This window comes from Arachis hypogaea, chromosome 2, assembly GCF_003086295.3.
Source record: "Arachis hypogaea cultivar Tifrunner chromosome 2, arahy.Tifrunner.gnm2.J5K5, whole genome shotgun sequence".
Classification (NCBI taxonomy): Eukaryota; Viridiplantae; Streptophyta; class Magnoliopsida; order Fabales; family Fabaceae; genus Arachis; species Arachis hypogaea.
The window spans coordinates 9,288,948-9,305,716 of record NC_092037.1 but is presented as its reverse complement, the minus strand read 5'-3'; the positions used below and the strand labels follow the sequence as shown (position 1 = coordinate 9,305,716).

Genomic DNA, 16,769 nt, shown 5'->3' with positions numbered 1-16,769 from the left:
TTAATTAAAAATTAGGAGATCTGTTATAAAAAAAAATAACCTTTCACTGTTCTAATTTTTTGAATTTAAAAACTAAAAATACAAAGGACTGGATTGAATTGTTTATGCTTTAAAAAAATGCTACTTTAAATAATATTATTTAATTATTTTTTAATTAAAATACATTCTTATTTTTTAGATAAATAAATTATTAATTAGATTTAATTTTAATTTTATTAACTAAAAATTTTTTTAACTTCTTATCCATATATAATAAAACAGTTATTTTTTTTCCTTTCTCTCTCATAACTCCTTTATTTTCTCTCATATGTAGTAAAACTGTAAAACCCTCATTGAGCCGGAAATGTTAGCAAGTTTATGAGTCAGAACCTGAGCACCACTGCCATCTCCTTTGTGGGAGTTAAGAACACCATCTTTGGATTCTCCATTCCGCTGTAAAGAAAACTCGGCGGCGGCACCAAAAGATCAAAGCTTTCCCAGTCGTATTTTTCGAAGAGCTTCTCTCCTTCCCCAATCATTTCCTCTCTTCCCTCGAACTCTTTTGCCGTTGAGTCCAGCACCGTCGAACCCTCCTCCGCGTCCCAACCGCGAAGGTAAAGAGATAACGAAGCACCGGCTGCTCCATCACAAACTCCTCCACCACGCGGTCTTGGCTGCACCAGTTCAAGTTCAATGAGGCGAGGGCAACGGCGTTGTCGTCACACGGAAGGCGTTGTCATCACGCAGTTTGCAGCCATGGCTGCAGAGAGCTCGAAAAGAATGTTGAGAAGGGCGGAATAGCAAATCCTTCGGGCAGGAATGTCGTGGGAGGGGAAGATAGAGTGCGCATGGATGGGTTGGCACTGAGTGTAGACGTAAGGGTGGGTTTTGTTGTAGGTTTGTGGAGGAAAAAACCATTGGAGTGCGGAGGAGGAAGGGGAGGTGGGGAAGGTGAGGATAAAGGAAGAGTAGTTGGAAAGCGTGAGTGAGGGGGTGCCCTTAATGGGGTCAGAGGTGGTGGGGAGGGAGAAGGGGATGGCTTCGTCGGCGTGAAGGGCGGAGTGGATGGTGAGGGAGCGAGCGTTGAGGAAGAAGGGGCCGGAGTGAGGTTTGGAGAGTGAAGAGTCCAGAGGCGTGAATGGTGGAGGGGAAGTCTAGAGTGTGAAGAGTGAGAATGAAAAAGTCTAAAGAGCCAATTAAAAGTTAAAACATCAATTAGGTATCTTTTAAATTAGCCTTTTATTCAACTTTTTTATTATATTAATTAAAAAAATTAAAATAAATACACAAAATATATTTATTGTCTTTTTTATTTAAATATAAATCTACAATAAGAGATTAACTAAAACTAAAATTCAAATTTAAAATTTAAATCTTCTAAACACTAACCCATTTCAAATAAAGTCTTAAAATATTCAAAATCAGATTTTGACAGTAAAATCTTTTTTCAGTAAAAATTCAGAGCTGCGTTCGTCCCTCCCTCCTCATCTATCGCTATTCGTCTTCTACCAGGTCGCACACCTCTCCTGCGACAATATCCGCCATCGGTGATGCACACCTATCCTGACGACGACGCGCACCTCCCTGCGCCTTTTTTGTGGACCCACTGCTTTTTTCGTTATCGAATCTCAACGACCCCACCTATTCCTTCAAATTTTGGATGTGTGTATGCTATGGTTGGTAGAGTTTTTTTTGTGTCTCATCTATTTTTTTTGTTAATAAAAAATTCTATCTTTTTAATTTATGCATAATTTTGAATATGTGCGGTATTTATTTTAGATGTGTTTGTGTTAAGAATGTTTTTTTTTTGTACTACTCTGCTTGATTTAAAATTTTATAAATTTAGATGTGTAAACAAATCATTTGGATATAAGTTTTGGATGTGTTGATAAAATAATTAGCGTATATTTTTTATGATTTTAGATGTGTAAACAAATTATTTTAATGAATTTTGAGTGTGTTAATAAAATAATTAGCATATATTTTTATAATTTTAAATGTGTAATCTTATAAATTTAGATGTGTAAATAAATTATTTAAATATAAATTTTAGATATATTAACAAATTAATGAGTCTGTACTCTTATAATTTTAGATATATAAATATTTGAATGTGTATTTAAATTTAGTTTTCTGTAACGTAGTAGTTTACTTTTCGTTAATAATTCAAAAATTGAAGGAGAAAAAAGTTCTGCTACTTCTATATTTGGCTATTTGCCACATAATATTTTCCTATTTTATAACTTCCTCTTCTGTATCAAAATTTTGAACAAGGTACTTTTTATTTAAGAATCTATTTTGATTTTTTTAACAATATAAAAATGCTCAATTTTTTAAAAGTATGCTCTTGAAAAATGCAACATTATCTTTTTTTTTTAAATGATACTTCAAATTAATTTTTTACAATTTTTTCTATGAACAACATAGTACTTCTTAATCAAAAGAAGTTTAAAAAATTAGTCTTCATCTTTCGGAATACGACGTGAACAAGTATTATTTCAGCCAAATTCCAAACAAGTTTCACACCCCAAACCATGTTATGTATCTTTTTATTATTTTTAACTCTAACCTAATTTATGTGTTTTTCAGTTCACATTCTCTCCTTCAATAGATTGATCTGCGCCTCCTTACTCTATGTCCTTCTAATAACAGATTTTGAGTCGCAATTCTGCTTCAATTTTTTTTTTTAATTTTTTATGCTCAAATCCTCGATTAATAGAAGATTTTCTTCTAAACTAATGTTAGGTACCAGACAAATGACACAGCAAAATATAGAGATGAAAAATTAGAAATTTGTATAAAATATGGAAACAATTGAATAACTTTCTTTGAGAATTACTACTTCTCTCTCTTACAAGGAGACTACAATAACACTCTCTCTTGACAAAAGGAGAACACACTTCTCTCTATATATATAGAAGAAAACTACTCAAAGAAATATTATGTTATTCTCTTTGGATGACTTGATTGAAATGAATTAAAGAAAAACTCAATTTATAGGTGAGTCTCTTCAATATGAACCATCCGTCAATTAGAGGTATATAATTCTTCTCTTTTTCAACCACTAAAATTCTAAGGTTATAAATTAAGATTGTTTATTACCTCTCATTTTATTTAGTTATTATTTATTTATATATTTTCTAAAATTAGCTTTACTAATTTTCACAATCTCCCACTTAAAGCTAATTTTGATAAATTTTCAAAATTCATGTTACTCATGTATTCCATAGGCCGTATGAGGATCTACACCATTCAAACTTTTCTGTGTTGATTGGTTTTGTCATGGCATCTGCTAGGTTATCTTTAGTGTGAATCTTCTGCATATCAACACTTCCTTCTTCTACTACTTCCCGAACAAAGTGATATTGTACTCCAATGTGTTTTGTTCTTGAATGAAAGGCAGGATTCCTTGCAATGTGCAAGGCACTCTGACTATCACAATACACAGAAATCTTCTGTTGTTTGTGCCCGAGTTCTTCTATCAACCTTTGGATCCAAATAGCTTCCTTGCATGCTTGTGTAGCTGCCATATATTCAGCTTCTGTAGTAGATAAAGCTACAACAGTCTGTAATTTAGATAGCCAGCTCACAGCTCCTCCTGCAAGTGTAAACACATAGTCTGTAGTAGATTTTCGTTTATCAAGATCACCTGCAAAGTCTGAGTCGACATATCCATTGACAATGAATTCTGATCCTCCAAACATAATGCAACATTTGAGGTTCCTTTGATGTATCTCAAGATCCTCTTAACAACATTCCAATGCTCTTTACCCGGATCTGCCATAAATCGACTTACCACCGCAACTGCTTGAGCAATATCTGGCCTTGTACAGATCATGGCATACATAAGGCTTCCCACCGCTGATGCATACGGTACTCGAGACATTTCCATCCTCTCTGCTTCACTACTAGGGCACATACTTGAGGATAATTTGAAATTCATAGGAAGTGGGGTTGAAATTGGCTTACATTCTTGCATATTGAAGCGTTGCAAGATTTTCTTCAAATAATTCTTTTGCGATAGCCAAATCTTCCTATCTTTTTTGTCTCGGTGAATTTGCATCCCTAAAATCTTGTTTGCTGGTCCCAAGTCTTTCATATCAAACTCCCTAGCCAACTGTGCCTTCAATTCTTGGATTTGATCTTTGTTGGGACCTACCACCAACATGTCATCCACATACAACAGTAGAATGATGAAATCATTATCACCAGACCTCTTGTAATAAGTACAATGATCTGAACTAAGTCTGTTGTATCCAAGGCTAATAATGAAAGAATCAAATCTCTTGTACCAACACCTTGGCGCCTGCTTTAGACCGTACAGAGATTTAGTTAACCTACAAACCAAGTTTTCTTTTCCTTTTTCTTCAAAACCTTCTGGTTGGAGCATATATATCTCTTCTTCAAGTTCTCCATGAAGAAAAGCATTCTTTACGTCTAATTGCTCTAGATGTAAATCAAATGCAGCACATATAGCCAAAACTACTCTAATAGTAGTTAGTCTCACCACTGGAGAAAATATTTCATTGAAGTCAATACCTTCTTTCTGAGCATATCTCTTGACAACCAATCTTGCACGATATCGTTCCACCTGATCATTACTATCTCGTTTGATCTTGTAAACCCATTTGTTACCAATGGCTTTCCGACCTGCTGGAAGTTCAACAAGTTTCCAGGTATGGTTCCTATGTAATGCCTCAATTTCTTCTTGCATTGCTGTCATCCACATAGAAGCGTCTGGATTGCGCATAGCCTCCATAAAAGTTGTTGGCTCTCCATCTTCTGTCAAAAGACAATATGCATCATGGTTTGTCAAAACATAATTTGAGTGCCATGATGGTGTTCTTCTTTGTCGAGTGGATCGACGAACTTCTATGTCATTAGCCTCTGCTTCTTGTTCTTCGTGCTGTGGTTCTGCTTCAGAAAGATCACCTTCTCTGCATTTTTCATCTATTTGAACAGTGGTTATCTCTTTAATAGTGCTGTCATTTTCTTGTTCTTTTTGCAATTCATCTTCTGCAAATATTACATCTCTACTGACAACTACCTTGCGGGCAGTGGAATCCCACAGGCGATACCCCTTAACACCGTCAGCATAACCCAAGAATATACATTTTCTAGACTTTGGGTCTAGCTTTGTTCTTTCTTGGGAATTGTACATCACGTACACAGGACAACCAAATATATGTAAAGAAGAATAATTAGGTGGCTTACCTTGCCACATCTCCATTGGTGTCTTTAACCCAATTGCAGTTGATGGTGACCGATTTATCACATAACAGGCGGTTTTAACAGCTTCTGCCCAAAAAGACTTGGCTAAACCTGCAGTTTGCAACATAGCTCGTGCTCTTTCTAGGAGAGTCCTTTTCATTCGCTCTGCTACACCATTTTGCTGAGGCGTATATGCAACTGTGAATTGTCGTTGAATACCTGCTTGCTTGAAAAATGTTAGAAAATCACCATCAACATATTCTCCTCCATTATCTGTCCTTAAACACTTGATCTTCTTTCCAGATTCAAGTTCTAACTTTGCTTTGAACTCTTTGAACATCGCAAACACGTCTGACTTTTTCTTGATCGGGTACACCCATAGCCTCCTAGAGTAATCATCAATAAATGATACAAGATATTTTGCTCCTCCTAGGGACATCTCCGGTGATTCCCACACATCAGAATGAATCAACTCCAATATGTGCTTGCTCCGAGCAGTTGATCTACCAAACGTCAATCTATGTTGTTTGCTTGTAACGCAGTGCTTACAAAACGGTAAGTTTACCGATTTGAGCCCGGGAATGAGATTACGTTCTACAAGAATCTTCAAACCTCGTTCTGACATGTGACCTAGTTTGCAATGCCATATCATCGTCATTTCTTCTTGGCTTGTTGAAGCAACTGATGCCTCTGCTTCTTGCAAAGTATCTCCCACAAGCATATATAGATTTGCTGCAATCTTTTCTGCTTTTATTACCACAAGAGCTCCTTTAACAACTTTCAAGATCCCACCTTCAATATGGGTCTTGCAGCCAAGTTCATCCAGTTGCCCAATCGACAACAAGTTCTTCTTCAAGCCCTTCACATGTCTTACCCCTTGAAGTGAACGAATAGAACCATCAAACATTTTTATTTTGACAGTACCTATTCCAACAATTTCTAAGGCATGATCGTTTCCCATAAACACAGATCCTTCTAAGACAGGTTCATATGTACAAAACCAATCACGATGAGGAGTCATGTGCCATGTTGCTCCTGAATCAACAATCCAAACATCAGTGAGCTGTTTACTGCCTTTAGAACCAATTGTTGCTTCGCCATACAGGATTTCTCCATCATCAGAGGTACTTGCAACACATCCTTGAGAACTTGATCCTTCTGGAACCTTCTCTATACTCTTCTTATTCCAACAATCTTTCTTGAAGTGCCCTCTCTTATAGCATTTGACCTGCTTCTTACTTTGTGACTTTGGTCTACTTTGACTCCCACTGAAACCACGCTCCATTAATCTCCCTCTTGTCATCAACAAAGCCTCTGCTTGTTTTGAGCTTTCTAATCTATCTTCCTTATTCTTGCGCCTAGATTCTTCTTCAAGAACCGCAGCAGCCATGTCATCAAAAGAAAGATAATCAGTCAAAACATTATTAGTTAAGTTAATGATAAGCTGATCATATGAATCTGGTAGACTTTGAAGTAAGAGCTCTGCATGTTCGTTTTCCGCTATGGTATATTCCAACGATGAGAGTTGGGAAAATAGCGTATTTAGATTGTTGATGTGATCCGTTGCCGATGTGGATTCACTCATTCGAAGAGTATAAAGTCTTCTCTTCAAGAATATCTTGTTGTGAAGTGATTTGACTTCATATAATTTGGTGAGAGCATCCCAAATTTCCTTTGCTGTCTTTTTCTCTGCTACACTTGATAAAACTGAATCAGCTAGTGCCAAGTGTAAGTTTGCAACAGCATTGTTGTCCATCTCCTTCCATTTTTCATCTGTAATTCCAGTGGGTCTACCTTCAATTGCTGTCACGCAATTGTCTTTTCTCATAATGGCTTTTATCTTCAATTTCCATATGGAAAAATTACTCCCACTGAATTTTGGAATTTCATACTTTGCTGCCATTTTTTTTTTAGACGGTAACTCGCAGCGGAAAAAAAAAATCTTAATCAGCAACCTTTGGCTCTGATACCACTGTTAGGTACCAGACAAATGACACAGCAAAATATAGAGATGAAAAATTAAAAATTTGTATAAAATATGAAAATAATTGAATAATTTTCTTTGAGAATTACTACTTCTCTCTCTCACAAGGAGACTACAATAACACTCTCTCTTGACAAAAGGAGAACACACTTCTCTCTCTATATATAGAAGAAAACTACTCAAAGAAATATTATATTATTCTCTTTGGATGACTTGATTGAAATGAATTAAAGAAAAACTCAATTTATAGGTGAGTCTCTTCAATATGAACCATCCGTCAATTAGAGGTATATAATTCTTCTCTTTTTCAACCACTAAAATTCTAAGGTTATAAATTAAGATTGTTTATTACCTCTCATTTTATTTAGTTATTATTTATTTATATATTTCCTAAAATTAGCTTTACTAATTTTCACAACTAAAGGAGTTGGCTAGATAGAACCGTTCAAACAAACTTCTATATTCCCAAATCCCGATCTCCACTCTCCATGTTTATCCTCTTCCTTGTTACTTTCGAGTAACATACATATTTTTAAACAAACAAGAATGAAAAAAAAAAAACAATTGTGCTATTTTGCTATTATTTTCTATTATTTATACTAATTTTGTGTTATATCTCTGGATGAATTAATTTGCAAATATCTATTGATACTTTAAGTTTTACTTCGATAAAATTTTTATTTTTGAAAAGTAATTTAAGAAAACTAGCTTTTTTAAAAGAGGTTTTTAGTAAACTAAATTAAAAATATTTTTTAATAAATACAAGTAATAACAATTATATTTAATAAAATAATTGTTAAAGTATAAAAATACTTCAATAGACACAAATATATAAGTTAAATTTAGAAATTAATTAATATACGAGGTTATATTAAATTTTTTAATTTTAATAAACACAAGACTATTTTAAAAAACTCTACCTTAAGTATTTTTAAAAATATTTCTATCTTTTAAAAATTATAAGTACATTTTTTTTTAATTACCACATACAAAATAATGAGCTTATATTTTTTAAATCACAAACATCTTTTAAAACAGCTTTACCAAACCAAACCTAAATTTGTTAAAATTTCTTTATTATTTTGCTATTTTATATATATTGTGTGATTTTTTGCACTATTTTCTGTTGTTTATATCAGCAATGTATTCCATAGAACTGGCAATACTAACTCTATCCGCAGGTATCCAATTCGATTCAACCTTTTGAGTAGGGTTGGCAACTCGATCCGCAATGATCAGGTTGAGCTGCGGATATGATCGGGTGTAAATTTATGCTTAACCTAACGACTAACCCGCTCCCAATAATAATAATAATAATAATAATAATAATATTATTATTATTATTATTATTATTATTATTATACATATATAATGAAGTTGATGGAGATTAAACCCAAATCCTCTTACTTTTATAATTTCAACAAGGATTTTATTATGATTTTTATTACTTTTAATTTTAATATGGGTTTAATTTTATATTTTCTGTTTTATTAATATGTTTATGAACTATGGAATGATTAAATATTATGTTTGATTAAAAAAATTGATTTGTTGTGGGTCGGGTGGGTCAGGTAGAGTTGGATGTGGAACTTTAGAATGCAGGTAAAATTAGGGTTAAGAGATTCTCAACTCACAGGTAAGGTAAAATTGAGTTTTAGAGAGAATTCAAACTCGCAAGTAGGATTAGAGTGGAGTCTAAACCTTACCCTATTCTACTTATTACCAGCCCTAATATTCCAAATTAATAAATCATTCAATTCAACGTTGTAATAATTTTGTTCAGTATAACAAAAAAATTTTGTCAAAACAATACAACGAGATTTTAAGAACACGAAAATTCTATCGAAAATAACAAATTTTAAAAATCCCCTCTCTTCATAGTATCTTGGTAATCTTTTGTTAGGCTTTTTCCAAAATTAATGTTAGTAAATATAATTCTTACAAAGAGTTTTAATACAAGTTGGGGGAGATTTCTATTATGAAATTTTTGGTGCAAAGGTGAGAAAACCTTTTATTCTCCCCTTCCCAATTTATAGAAAATTCTAGGTTTAGGTTTTGGTTAAAATCGGTTGGTTTGAATAATTAGAAAGTGGAGCTTGGTGACAACCTAAAGAAATGTAAAAGGACATTAAGATATAGATTTTGATTTTTGATGTATTTATATAATGTTTTGTGAAATTTTAGGTTAGAGAACCGAAATTTTGAAATTACTATTTATATTTGACTGTGGTATCTATTAAATTCTAAAGTCTAAATAAAATAGTATATTTTCGATTTTATTTTTATTTAATTTTAAATAAAAAATAATAATAATTTATTCAATTCAGCATTTATAACAATAAATAAAATTATCGTTATATAAGTTATTTAATGTGAAATAGTTTAATTTATGATTATAATTAATATATGTATTTTTCATAAATAGATTAAAAAATTAATAATGTTCCTGCAATCAGATTCTGTAGCTGTTAATAATAAAAATTTAAGAAATAAAACAGAATTATCTCCTAATTTTAAAAGAGCTACTAAAATTGAGAAAAATACAAAAACTGCATAACCTAAGGACCATATTTATATATAGTGAAACCTCGTGTTAAATTCTAAATTGTGTTTGACGCTTTTCACATGACACAGACAAGGTCTTTCTATCATATGTGTTGATTTGGTGCTTAACCGGTTACTTAATGTACTTTTGAATCCTATATTCATTGTTTATGATTCATCCGTTCTACTTAATCGATAGAAATTTCAACTAAGAAGTATGGTGGACTAGTTTATTCTCATGTTATTACTACTAAGTCTAATAGGGTCAATTTCCCTCTGCAAAGAGTGCCATGATAAGGCCAAGGATATAAAGAATAATAGTTCGTAGGCACCGAGGAGAAACATCCCAAGAAAGTTTAAGAAACTTTCGTAGAGGAGGGAGGTTCAACCGATTTGCTAGCTACAATGAAGGGAATGCATCAAACTCCCAATGTTGTGTTGCAATTTCTAATTAATCAAAATAGGAGTGAAACATGAACTCTATTTGGACCAAATCATTTTTTTAAAGAGTTCGTTAATTGTTTGGGGGCCAAAAACCACATTTAAAAAATATTTGAAATTGAATTCATCCACCTTCTCAATAAAAATTCTCTGGATGAAGACCCTCAACTATGACTAGAATATGCCAAAAAAGTTATTTGAGCTCTTAAGTGCACAAAAAAAAGGTTATTAAGTTAGTATTTTATAACTTTTGTAGTTCAACGAAATATTGGTACAAGTCTTTTTTAAAAAACAAAGAAGTAGTTAGACTTTCTCCTCTTTTTTGGAGGAGTTTACTAAAAAGATTTTCATTAGATTTTATTCAATTAACAAATAAGTAGAGGATGAAATCGCGCTAAAAATTTAAGATAATAGAATATGACAATGGCCGAGTTACTAAAGAATTTCGCTCGACTTTTCAAGAGTACCAGTTCAACTTTCTTGTGCTTGCTCAATTTCTCTGATCTTTCTTTTAGTTCTTTTCGATGTATATTTATTTTATTTTATTGTTAATTTCTTCTTTCTTAGATTTTTAAAAATTATTTTTAATATGAAAATAGAAATAGTGTTTTGATTGAATATTAACATTTGAAATATATTATAATATTGTGTAAATTATTCAATACGCTCCCACTTGTTCTAACACGCTCCTAATTCCATTTCCAACAAAAACATCAATATTTTTTTCGTATAAAAAAAATCAGCCTCAGATTTTTGCAATCCTTTGACTCTTACATATATGCCATAAACAATTACCAGAGAGTTTAAAACATCAAGTGAAGTTGAATGTAAACATCTAGTATGAATTCATTGTTTCTTAATTTTACCGTTTTTTATTTTTGCTATTTTGTCATTTTTTAGTTAATCATCTTTTGAATAGTCTAATAGTGATAGATTCAATTGAACTGTATGTTACTTGAATTAATTTTCAAGAAAAAGACAATGTTTTTTTATTCATTTGCTTATTACTTGTGAACCGGTGTACTTATATATTGAAACTAAACTATATAAATTCGATAACAGACACTTTAAACAATATAATGTGATTATGCATTTTAAGCATGATTAATGAAAGAAATGACATTGTCTTTGAAAATTATAAAAGAAAAGCTTGAAGTTATCACATCAAGAATTATAATATGATCTTTCACAAGATTCAAAGATTGCACAATAGATTGTGATTTGTTATCTTGTGTGTTTAATGAATGGTGTGAATGATAGTGAGGATGATTACGGTAACTTATGAGTAGCAAGAATGTAAATTTTTTCCCATTTACAAAAAATTGCTTATGTGAGAATGGCAATTTTTTTTCGCTCACATAGTGGTGTTAAATTTGCTTGAATTTTATTTTGCTTAGGGTAGATAGTACTTATTTCCTTTTTTTTCCTCATGTTTTTGTTATGAATAATATTATATATTTAAATTTTTTTATGAATTAAATCTAATCAAGTTAAACAAAGACTTAGAATAATACAATTCATAATTAATTTTTGTTGATATTAGACTAATTTAACTGAACTTGATTAATAAAAATATTTAAATTTGTAACATATTATTTTATTTAACTATATCTATTTATTTTTGAGTCTCTTCTTTTTTGTATTTTCATGTCATAACTCATACTTGTGATGATAGTCTATTAGTGAATTATAGACGTTTATGATGACTTTATGAATCTGTTGTGTTGTATATTTTTTTTAATATGTGAATCATATAATTTCTCATTTTTTTCATAATTAATTATTTATTTGTCTTGCAAAAAGAATAAATTTATCAAAATTTTTTATACAGATTACTATTATTATTATTATTATTATTATTATTATTATTATTATTATTAAATCCTAAACCATAAACCCTAAACCTATATATCTTATGTGGGGTTTGACTACATGAATATCACTCATCGGTTTTCTAGATCTGAGTAAAAGATCTATCAGCCTAATTCATAAAGAGTGGTTTATAATGAATAGGGTACTTTATTGTACACATGTAAGTGGTATAGAGAGAATATAATTCCTTTTATTATTATTCAAAATATGGATGCTATTTTTATTAATTTTTCTTTCATTCTATTAAAAGAAAAATTCCTAAAATTACATCTTTACCATATAATTTACCATAATAAATATAGGATTCATGAGAGAAAAATATGTGCCTCTTCCCAAGAACTTCCAAGTTCCAATAAGAGAGCATTTTAAATTTAAGTTCACTACTCTCGACAAAATAAAATAAATAAAAGTTAGTTCTCTCAGACATAGTTATCAGAACTGAATCGGTAATCGAACCGATCAGATTATTGGGTTATTAGGTTATTGGTTCAATTGGTGGGTTATTAGTCGAACCGGTCAACTCGGTATAATTAAATAATTATATAAAATTTAATTATTTTTTATTATAACTTTATAAGTACTTTTATTTTGTTTTTATAAAATAATTATTATTTTTAAATTTTAATACTTTATTAATTAATTTATATTTAAAATACAATTGTTTTCACGTAAAGTTAATATTTAAGAATCGTTAGATGATTTGACAAGTTTGACTAAATATCATCTAACGATTTTCAACTATCAACTTCATATGAAAACAACTACATGTGAGTCTTTACCTATTATTATATAATTTATTAAAAAATGATATTAATAAATATCATATAATCATAAAAAGAAAAAATAAATTGTGATTAATAAAATTTTTTTATTTATCTTTTTTTTAATCTGTATATATTTAATAAAATTTATAGTTAAATAAAATATAATTGATTTAAAAATGAGTAACTTTATAATTAAAATAAATTGAATATAAATAAAATAAAAAATTGCTATATGTATTATAATTTGTATATTATTTAATAAAAAACACTGCAGTTGAGTGATACAATCTTCCATGTTATATTCAAAATTGCATGGCTTCGAATCCCATGTTTTTTGTCTTAAGCGGTCTTTAACCTGGACCGAATCGGTATTAAGTCTAATTCATCAGTTTTTCGATCGAATCGGCCGATCCGGTTTTACAATTATGCTCTCAGGGCATCACACTTTATCTGGCACAATATTTGTATTTTTCTTTTCTCACTTTTGTATTGATAGAGTTACAATTTTAAATTTGTACTGTTTCTCTCACACATTTGATCAGTTCAACGGAATAAGTAGTAAAAATTATGTCATACTTTCTATTAGGATGCGTGGATTTTTTATTATAATAAATAAAATAAATAAAATTATTTATTTCGATAATTATATAATTATTTTATTTATTAAAATAAAAAATCCTACTATGCGTAGATAAGATTAATTTAAAACTCTGAATATGATATTAACTTTCATATCTTATAATGAAATAAAAATAAGAAAAAAATAATTATGATAAATATTTACCTCATTTTTTGTGGGGTCATCTCCAAAATTGGGACACTATATCAATCTTCAAGTCTATCACCCTCCCTTTAATAGGGCATCCTTTTCCAATCTCCTGCATTAGCAAAAATTCCGGTCAATGGATCTTGGGTTTTAAAAAGTTAGTAAAAAGTTACATTAAAGTAATATTTTATAAACTTAATTTAAAAAATTCCAAAAAAATTATTAAAGAATGAAAAAAAAATTTACTTTTTTTTAAATGTAAAAAAAAATTATTATTTTAACTAATTTATACTTATTATTATAATATATATTTAGTTTATAAAATGGTATTTAATAAGTCTTGAATCCAAAACTTTTTCGTTTAATTATAAGATACTTATTATTTTGATTAACTTTACATAAAATAAAATAATTAAAAAATAGATTGTTAATAATAATAATAATAATAATAATAATAATAATAATAATAATAATAATTTACATTGAACTTAAAGCTTTGGATTAAAATTTTCTAGTAATTAATATTCTTAGTAAGACTATAGTCTAAAGCTTGCTTGCTCAATAAATTAATAGTTCTCTTTCTTTTCGAAAAGTGATTGGTAATACATGTAAAAAAAATGATTTAGTAAATTTGTGTTCTAAGAACACATGATAAATTTATTATTAATAAAAAATTTAAAAATTTTCATTTAGCGAATACAAATTTAAAGTTCAGATTTGTTTATTATCCCAGATCGGATCCAAAGTTTTGTTTTTAAAACTGAGCTTTGGATTTGTGAATTCTAATTAAATTTTTTTTATCTTTATATCCATAAAAAATACACCATTTTTTAATAATTAAACATAACACATTCTAAATTTTCATAACTAAAAAAATTAGCCAATATATAAACCCAATAAAGATACAAGAATCTGAAGAAAGTAGATAATGAAATGAGACAAACCTCCACTTCAAACAGGATGTATCATGTTGCGATTAGTCCTTAACCAGATCGAAGACAGCAAACAACCATAACAGAAATTAGAAGCCCTGATTGTCTGGTCAATTCAAAGAAGCTTTTTTGTGTTTTTTTTTTTGTGTTTTTTTTTTGTTTTTTCCGTGAGAATTGGATTTATAAAAAAGACGTGAAAATAGTAATGTGTTGCATGCAAGACCAGGAAAAGAAAAGAAAAGAAAAGAAAAAAAGAGAAAGAAAGAGAAGTGAAGTGAAAAGACAAAGGCAACGGAGGCTTCTTTCAATAATCAAATAGCCTACACTGGTGGAATCATGTTTCAATCAACAATCGCTACGAAAGTGGATATTTATAAGTGTTGTAGAAAAAGACAGAAGAGTATTATTTAACTATTTGTTAAGGAAGTAAAAACACAAGCAGTAGCTGGTAAGAAAATTTTTTTTTTTTAAATAATTTGTTGACTCTGTTCACATCATGAAAAACAGGGTCTTGATCTTAATTAATATTATATAGCATTATTTATTATTTTATAGTTTGTTCCCATGACTAAAAACTGGAACTTGATCTTAATTAATATTATATAGCATTATTTTTTTTTTATATTTTGTTGACTCTGTTCACATGACGAAAAACAGCGTCTTGATCTTAATTAATATTATATAGCATTATTTATTCTTTTATAGTTTGTTCCCATAACTAAAAGCTGGATCTTGATCTTAATTAATATTTTATAGCATTATTTATTTTTTTTTTATATTTTGTTCACACGACGATTTGCTAAGCTTCTTTTAAAATTTATCTTCTGCGGTAGGTAACGTTATAATTAAATGGACTTTACTCTTTTTTTTTTTTCCTTTTAAGTATGGCACTGTACTTTTTTGCTTCGTTGTTATGGTAGTGTGCAGTGTCGTGGATTCTTACAATAAAAAATTCTAATGGTGCAAATTGAGTATTAAAATAACAATATAGACTCATAAATGTGAAGGTGCATCGTGAAGATAAAACTGGTAGTATCGTGAATCGTGGGAGAATTTGTGAGGATAAGTGGATAACATTGTGAACACTGCTGGACAATGAGTAAATGTCCAAAATAGTTCCTCAAATTTAAATTGGTGTTCAATTCAGTTCTTTAATTTTTTAAATGACCAAATAAATTTCTAAAATTCAGAAACGTGCATCCCCGTTAGTCCCTCCCAGAATTGCCGTCTTAACGTTGTTGATGTGGAACGTTAACTGTCATGTGGGCATTCTATTAAACGACCCCTCCCAGAATTGCCGTCTTAACGTTGCTGATGTGGAACGTTAACTGTCATGTGGGCATTCTATTAAACGACGTCGTTTGAGTTGTGGGTGCCCTAAACCTGTAAAACGACGTCGTTTGAAATAACGTATTCTCCCCCTTTGAATAAACAATTGTTGTTGGTCCCCCCTTCCACTTCAACGTTTCCCACCAAAATTTCAGAAAACATTTCTCTTCTCCTACGTCCCTTCATTCTCCCATACTTCCCACTCAACATTTCATCGGCGAGGATCATCCTTAGCATCTGTTCTCTCCGGTCAGTGAAGAAGTCATCGACCAAGCATCACCTTCGTACACTGCCGACGGTAAGAGGTAACAGTTCGACTTGATCATTCTCTTCCATTTTTTTGGTTTTCATTGAGGGTTGTTGATACTTATGTGTGAATGCGTTGTTGTGTATGTAAGGGAGTGGTTTAGAATGTTGTGGTTGTTGATGGCGCAAATGTTAGGGTTTAGGGTTTCTAATATGAAACTTGTAACCACATAAATCATAATCTTGTTTAAGTTATAGTCAGTAGGAAGTAAATATATGCATCCTTATTACAAATATAGAATGATTTCTAGTTCTTTGCAATATGGCTGTTTTGCGACAAAATGAATAATCCTGTCTGTTTTGTGCATTGTGCTGTAAACTTCAGATGCCTGATCGATTGAGACTTGTTTTCCACCATGGTGGAGCGTTTGAGACAGATCCTAGGGAAAATTTTATCTACACTTCTGACTTGTATGATGAATGGGTTGGAGTTGATAAAGACTATCTTGACGTGTTTGCGGTAACAGGTTATTATAAAGAGTTGGGGTATGATAAGGCTGAAGCATGTTGGTATCTGGAGCCTAAACATGTGTTGGAATTTGGTCTTAGGAGATTGAAAGTGGACCAGGACCTTGTTGATATGATCAAGCACTGCCATGAGAATAACAACGTCATCCACATCTATTTTGAGCACGGAACTT

General features: G+C 30.7%; 1 protein-coding gene across 2 annotated transcripts in view; it reads right to left on the bottom strand.

Annotated features, from left to right (window-relative positions):
- The window catches only part of LOC112721418 (uncharacterized), a 34,664-nt gene extending 19,824 nt beyond the window's left edge, over nt 1–14,840 (bottom strand). Inside the window, exons 1-2 of one of the 2 annotated variants that reach the window (XM_025772486.3) lie at nt 14,506–14,840; nt 13,580–13,673 (exon numbers count right to left, since the gene is read on the bottom strand). The gene's annotated coding sequence lies outside the window, so the exon portion shown is untranslated. Of the gene's footprint in view, nt 1–369; nt 1,156–13,579; nt 13,674–14,505 lie in introns of those variants that run through there. The other variant, XM_029291325.2, reaches the window with a different exon arrangement.
- Between the last annotated feature and the right edge of the window lie 1,929 nt (nt 14,841–16,769).